At 51.1% G+C, this 7,500-nt stretch overlaps 1 long non-coding RNA gene across 1 annotated transcript in view; it reads right to left on the reverse strand.

Annotated features, from left to right (window-relative positions):
• The window catches only part of LOC138956855 (uncharacterized), an 18,452-nt gene that overhangs the window by 2,808 nt on the left and 8,144 nt on the right, over positions 1 to 7,500 (reverse strand). The window lies entirely within an intron of this gene.

Genomic DNA, 7,500 nt, shown 5'->3' on the forward strand with positions numbered 1-7,500 from the left:
GCCTACCTCCCCTGAGTGTTACGTGCCGTCTATCTCCCCTGAGTGTTACGTGCCGTCTATCTCCCCTGAGTGTTACGTGCCATCTACCTACCCTGAGTGTTACGTGCCACCTACCTCCCCTCTGTGTTACGTGCTGCCTACCTCCCCTCTGTGTTACGTGCCGCCTACCTCCCCTGAGTGTTACGTGCCATCTACCTCCCCTGAGTGTTACATGCCACCTACCTCCCCTGTGTGTTACGTGCCGTCTACCTCCCCTGTGTGTTATGTGCCGCCTACCTCCCCTGTGTGTTACGTGCCGTCTACCTCCCCTGTGTGTTACGTGCCGCCTACCTCCCCTGAGTGTTACGTGCCGCCTACCTCCCCTGTGTGTTACGTGCCGCCTACCTCCCCTGTGTGTTACGTGCCGCCTACCTCCCCTGTGTGTTACGTGCCGCCTACCTCCCCTGTGTGTTACGTGCTGCCTACCTCCCCTGTGTGTTACGTGCCGTCTACCTCCCCTGTGTGTTATGTGCCGCCTACCTCCCCTGTGTGTTACGTGCCGTCTACCTCCCCTGTGTGTTATGTGCCGCCTACCTCCCCTAAGTGTTACGTGCTGCCTACCTCCCCTGTGTGTTACGTGCCGCCTACCTCCCCTGTGTGTTACGTGCCGCCTACCTCCCCTGTGTGTTACGTGCCGCCTACCTCCCCTGTGTGTTACGTGCCGCCCACCTCTCCTGTGTGTTACGTGCCGCCTACCTCCCCTGTGTGTTACGTGCCGCCTACCTCCCCTGCGTGTTACTTGCCGCCTACCTCCCCTGTGTGTTACGTTCCGCCTACCTCCCCTGCGTGTTACATGCCGCCTACCTCACCTGTGTGTTACGTGCCGCATACCTCCCCTGTGTGTTACGTGACGCCTACCTCCCCTGTGTGTTACGTGCCGTCTACCTCCAATGTGTGTTACGTGCCGCCTACCTCCCCTGTGTGTTACGTGCCGCCTACCTCCCCTGTGTGTTACGTGCCGCCTACCTCCCCTGTGTGTTACGTGCCGTCTACCTCCCCTGTGTGTTTCGTGCCGCCTACCTCCCCTGTGTGTTACATGCCGCCTACCTCCCCTGAGTGTTACGTGCCGTCTACCTCCCCTGAGTGTTACGTGCCGCCTACCTCCCCTGAGTGTAACGTGCCGCCTACCTCCCCTGAGTGTTACGTGCCACCTACCTCCCCTGTGTGTTACGTGCTGCCCACCTCCCCTGAGTGTTACGTGCCGCCTACCTCCCCTGAGTGTTACGTGCCGTCTATCTCCCCTGAGTGTTACGTGCCGTCTACCTCCCCTGAGTGTTACGTTCCGTCTACCTCCCCTGTGTGTTACGTGACGCCTACCTCCCCTGTGTGTTACGTGCCGTCTACCTCCAATGTGTGTTACGTGCCGCCTACCTCCCCTGTGTGTTACGTGCCGCCTACCTCCCCTGTGTGTTACGTGCCGCCTACCTCCCCTGTGTGTTACGTGCCACCTACCTCCCCTGAGTGTTACGTGCCGCCTACCTCCCCTGTGTGTTACCTGCCGCCTACCTCCCCTGAGTGTTACGTGCCGCCTACCTCCCCTGTGTGTTACGTGCCACCTACCTCCCCTGAGTGTTACGTGCCGCCTACCTCGCCTGTGTGTTACATGCCGTCTACCTCCCCTGTGTGTTACGTGCCGCCTACCTCCCCTGTGTGTTACGTGCCGTCTACCTCCCCTGTGTGTTACGTGCCGCCTACCTCCCCTGTGTGTTACGTGCCGTCTACCTCCCCTGTGTGTTACGTGCCGCCTACCTCCCCTGTGTGTTACGTGCCGTCTACCTCCCCTGAGTGTTACGTGCCGTCTACCTCCCCTGAGTGTTATGTGCCGCCTACCTCCCCTGTGTGTTACATGCCGCCTACCTCCCCTGAGTGTTACGTGCCGCCTACCTCCCCTGAGTGTTACGTGCCGCCTACCTCCCCTGAGTGTAACGTGCCGCCTACCTCCCCTGAGTGTTACGTGCCGCCTACCTCCCCTGTGTGTTACGTGCCACCTACCTCCCCTGTGTGTCACGTGCCTTCTACCTCCCCTGAGTGTTACGTGCCGCCTACCTCCCCTGAGTGTTACGTGCCGCCTACCTCCCCTGAGTGTTACGTGCCGCCTACCTCCCCTGAGTGTTAGGTGCCGCCTATCTCTCCTGAGTGTTACGTGCCGCCTACCTCCCCTGAGTGTTACGTGCCGTCTACCTCCCCTGGGTGTTACGTTCCGTCTACCTCCCCTGAGTGTTACGTGCCGCCTACCTCCCCTGAGTGTTACGTGCCGCCTACCTCCCCTGTGTGTTACGTGCCGCCTACCTCCCCTGAGTGTTACGCGCCGCCTACCTCCCCTGAGTGTTACGTGCCGCCTATCTCTCCTGAGTGTTACGTGCCGCCTACCTCCCCTGAGTGTTACGTGCCGTCTACCTCCCCTGAGTGTTACGTGCCGTCTACCTCCCCTAAGTGTTACATGCCGCCTACCTCTCCTGAGTGTTACGTGACGCCTACCTCCCCTGTGTGTTACGTGCCGCCTACCTCCCCTGAGTGTTACGTGCCGTCTATCTCCCCTGAGTGTTACGTGCCGTCTACCTCCCCTGAGTGTTACATGCCGTCTACCTCCCCTGAGTGTTACGTGCCGTCTACCTCCCCTGTGTGTTACGTGCCATCTACCTCCCCTGTGTGTTACGTGCCGCCTACCTCCCCTGAGTGTTACGTGCTGCCTACCTCCCCTGAGTGTTACGTGCCGTCTACCTCCCCTGAGTGTTACGTGCCGTCTACCTCCCCTGAGTGTTACGTGTCGCCTACCTCCCCTGTGTGTTACATGCCGTCTATCTCCCCTGAGTGTTACGTGCTGTCTACCTCCCCTGACTGTTACGTGCCGTCTACCTCCCCTGAGTGTTACGTGCCGTCTATCTCCCCTGAGTGTTACGTGCCGTCTACCTCCCCTGTGTGTTACGTGCCGCCTACCTCCCCGAAGTGTTACGTGCCACCTACCTCCCCTGAGTGTTACGTGCCACCTACCTCCCCTCTGTGTTACGTGCCGCCCACCTCCCCTCTGTGTTACGTGCCGCCTACCTCCCCTGAGTGTTACGTGCCGTCTACCTCCCCTGAATGTTACGTGCCGCCTACCGCCCCTGAGTGTTACGTGCCGTCTACCTCCCCTGAGTGTTACGTGCCGTCTACCTCCCCTGAGTGTTACGTGCCGTCTACCGCCCCTGAATGTTACGTGCCGTCTACCTCCCCTGAGTGTTACGTGCCGTCTACCTCCCCTGTGTGTTACGTGCCGCCTACCTCCCCTGAGTGTTACGTGCCGTCTACCTCCCCTGAGTGTTACGTGCCGCCTACCGCCCCTGAGTGTTACATGCCGTCTACCTCCCCTGAGTGTTACGTGCGGTCTACAGCCCCTGAGTGTTACGTGCCGCCTACCTCCCCTGTGTGTTACGTGCCGTCTACCGCCCCTGAGTGTTACGTGCCGTCTACCTCCCCTGAGTGTTACGTGCCGTCTACCTCCCCTGTGTGTTACGTGCCGCCTACCTCCCCTGAGTGTTACGTGCCGCCTACCTCCCCTCTGTGTTACGTGCCACCTACCTCCCCTGTGTGTTACGTGCCGCCTACCTCCCCTCTGTGTTACGTGCCACCTACCTCCCCTGAGTGTTACGTGCCGTCTACCTCCCCTGAGTGTTACGTGCCGCCTACCGCCCCTGAGTGTTACATGCCGTCTACCTCCCCTGAGTGTTACGTGCGGTCTACAGCCCCTGAGTGTTACGTGCCGCCTACCTCCCCTGTGTGTTACGTGCCGCCTACCTCCCCTGAGTGTTACGTGCCGTCTACCTCCCCTGAGTGTTACGTGCCGTCTACCTACCCTGAGTGTTACGTGCCATCTACCTCCCCTGAGTGTTACGTGCCGCCTACCTCCCCTGTGTGGCACACATCCGTGCATGTGTGCGTGCGTGTTGGTTTGGGTGTGTAAGTTTGTTTGTTCCTTTGTGCGTGTGTGTGTATGTGTGTGCGTGTGTGTGTGTGTGTGTGTGTGTGTGTGTGTGTGTGTGTGCGTGTGTGTGTGGGTCGGGCGACCGTATGTGTGTGTGTGTGTGTGTGTGTGTGTGTGTGTGTGAGTGTGTGTGTGTGTGGGTGGGGTGACCGTATGTGTGTGTGTGTGTGTGTGTGTGTGTGTGTGTGTGTGTGAGTGTGTGTGTGTGTGTGTGTGTGTGTGTGTGTGTGTGTGTGTGTGAGTGTGTGTGTGTGTGGGTGGGGCGACCGTATGTGTGTGTGTGTGTGTGTGTGTGTGTGTGTGTGTGTGTGTGTGTGTGTGTGTGTGTATGTGTGTGTGCATATACATCTACATATGCGCTCACAAATACATGCAAATAAACACAGAAAGGCGGACACGTAGACCGGCTGACTGTTAGAAAAAACTGACAAATGTAGAAATTCCCATTTCATTGTTACATTTTGTCAAGTTTTGACTACATGTTTTAACATAGAGGGGGAATCGAGACGAGGGTCGTGGTGTATGTGTGTGTGTCTGCCTGTGCGTGTGTCTGTGTGTGTGTGTAGAGCGATTCAGACCAAACTACTGGACCGATCTTTATGCAATTTTACATGAGAGTTCCTGGGAATGATATCCCCGGATGTGTTTTTCTTTTTTTCTATAAATACCTTTGATGACGTCATATCCGGCTTTTTGTAAAAGTTGAGGCGGCACTGTCAAACCCTCATTTTTCAATCAAATTGATTGAAATTTTGGCCAAGCAATTTGCGACGAAGGCCGGACTTCGGTATTGCATTTCAGCTTGGTGGCTTAAAAATTAATTAATGACTTTAGTCATTAAAAATCTGAAAATTGTAAAAAAAATAATTTGTTTCTAAAACGATCTACATTTACGTTCATCTTATTCGTCATAATTTTCTGATTCCAAAAACATATAAATATGTTATATTTGGATTAAAAACAAGCTCTGAAAATTAAATATATAAACATTATTACCAAAATTAAATTTTCGAAATCAATTTAAAAAAACACTTTCATCTTATTCCTTGTTGGTTCCTGATTCCAAAAACATATTAATCTATATATATATATATATATATATATACGACTTGTGTGTGTGTGTGTGTGTGTGTGTGTGTGTGTGTGTGTGTGTGTGTGTGTGTGATTGATCGCCATGCACGGCCAAAGTTCTCGATGGATCTGCTTCAAATTTGGTGGGCTTATTGACAGAGACCCCGGACACAACCTGATCGATGAGATATTTCAACACGTGCTCTCAGCGCGCAGCGCTGAACCGATTTTCGTTTTTCACTGCACGTTACTATTTTTAGATCTTCCTTCCTTCGTGCGCTGGCGTCAATCGATATTCCCGTTTGTACGTTTATATTTAGAAGGTCACTGCACGTTACTATTTTTAGATCTCCCTTCCTTCGTGCGCCGGCGATGCCGGCGTACACCCGGCAAAGCCGGGTCCCCGGCGACGGCCGGGTATTCGGCTCTACTTCTTCCCGGCGAAGCGGGTAATCATCTAGTATGTATATGTTTTGATTAAAAACACGCTCAGAAAGTTAAAACAAAGAGAGGTACAGAAAAGCGTGCTATCCTTCTCAGCGCAACTACTACCCCGCTCTTCTTGTCAATTTCACTGCCTTTGCCATGAGCGGTGGACTGACGATGCTACGAGTATACGGTCTTGCTGAAAAATTGCATTGCGTTCAGTTTCATTTTGTGAGTTTGACAGCTTGACTAAATATTGTATTTTTGCCTTACGCGACTTGTTTACTTTCAGAGCGTTTTGAAGAATGTACAATCTAACAGTTTTGTTTTCTTTAATCATCGTCAGTACCGCTCCTTTAACCACTGATTGGTCAAACAAGTCAACGTGCGTGGATCTTTCAGTTTTGTTTTCTTTAATCATCGTCAGTACCGCTCCTTTAACCACTGATTGGTCAAACAAGTCAACGTGCGTGGATCTTTCAGTTTTGTTTTCTTTAATCATCGTCAGTACCGCTCCTTTAACCACTGATTGGTCAAACAAGTCAACGTGCGTGGATCTTTCAGTTTTGTTTTCTTTAATCATCGTCAGTACCGCTCCTTTAACCACTGATTGGTCAAACAAGTCAACGTGCGTGGATCTTTCAGTTTTGTTTTCTTTAATCATCGTCAGTACCGCTCCTTTAACCACTGATTGGTCAAACAAGTCAACGTGCGTGGATCTTTCACTGGCCCCTCGTTGCTCCCTGTTAGACGGCAATCCATATTGTTTCTTGTCAACGGTCAGTGATCTAAATAATGTGGCTTTTGAAATGCCAAGTGCGTGGCAAGCTCTTCTTGCAACATTATTCCACTGATATACAGGATTTTTGTGTTTTAGCTTCCCACTGCAGCATCTTGTGCTCATTCACAATCATCTTTTTACATTTAGTCAAGTTTTGACTAAATGTTTTAACATAGAGGGGGAATCGAGACAAAGGGCGTGGTGTATGTATGTGTGTGTGTGTGTGTGTGTGTATGTGTGTGTGTGTGTGTGTGTGTGTGTGTGTGTGTGTCTGTCTGTGTGTGTATACTGGACCGATCTTTATGAAATTAGACATGAGAGTTCCTGGAAATGATATCCCCGGATGTTTTTAAATTTTTTTCGATTAATGTTTTTGATGACGTCATATCCGGCTTTTTGTAAAAGTTGAGGCGGCACTGTCACACCCTCATTTTTCAATCAAATTGGTTGAAATTTTAGCCAAGTAATCTTCGACGAAGGCCGGACTTCGATATTGCATTTCAGTTTGGTGGCTTAAAATTAATTAATGACTTTAGTCATTAAAAATCTGAAAATTGTAAAAAAAAAAAAAAAAAATGTTATTAAACGATCCAAATTTACGTTCATCTTATTTGTCATCTTTTTCTGATTCCAAAAACATATACATATGTTATATTTGAATTAAAAACAAGCTCTGAAAATTAAAAATATAAAAATTATGATCAAAATTAAATTTCCGAAATCGATTTAAAAACTATTTTATCTTATTTCTTGTCGGTTCCTGATTCCAAAAACATATAGATGTGATATGTTTGGATTAAAAAACATGCTCAGAAAGTTAAAACGAAGAGAGGTACAGTAAAGCGTGCTATGAAGCACAGCGCAACCGCTGCCGCGCCAAACAGGCTCGTCACTTTCACTGCCTTTTGCACAAGCGGCGGAGTACGTTCTGTTTCATTCTGTGAGTTCCACAGCTTGACTAAATGTAGTAATTTCGCCTTACGCGACTTGTTTCACTTCGGGTAACATCTTTACCGGTCCAGGTGTACAAACCCTTGGATAACTTCGGTGCTAGTGTGACATGTATAATGTCAGCACGAAATACACGAGTATGGTAATACGGCACACGTAAAAAGTAAAAACAAGTCGCGTAAGGCGAAATTACTACATTTAGTCAAGCTGTGCCGGAAACCCCAGCCCCCCCCCCCCCCCCCCCCCCCCCCTCGTCCGCCCCTGCTTATCA

This window comes from Littorina saxatilis, unplaced genomic scaffold (genome assembly GCF_037325665.1).
Source record: "Littorina saxatilis isolate snail1 unplaced genomic scaffold, US_GU_Lsax_2.0 scaffold_339, whole genome shotgun sequence".
Taxonomy (NCBI): Eukaryota; Metazoa; Mollusca; class Gastropoda; order Littorinimorpha; family Littorinidae; genus Littorina; species Littorina saxatilis.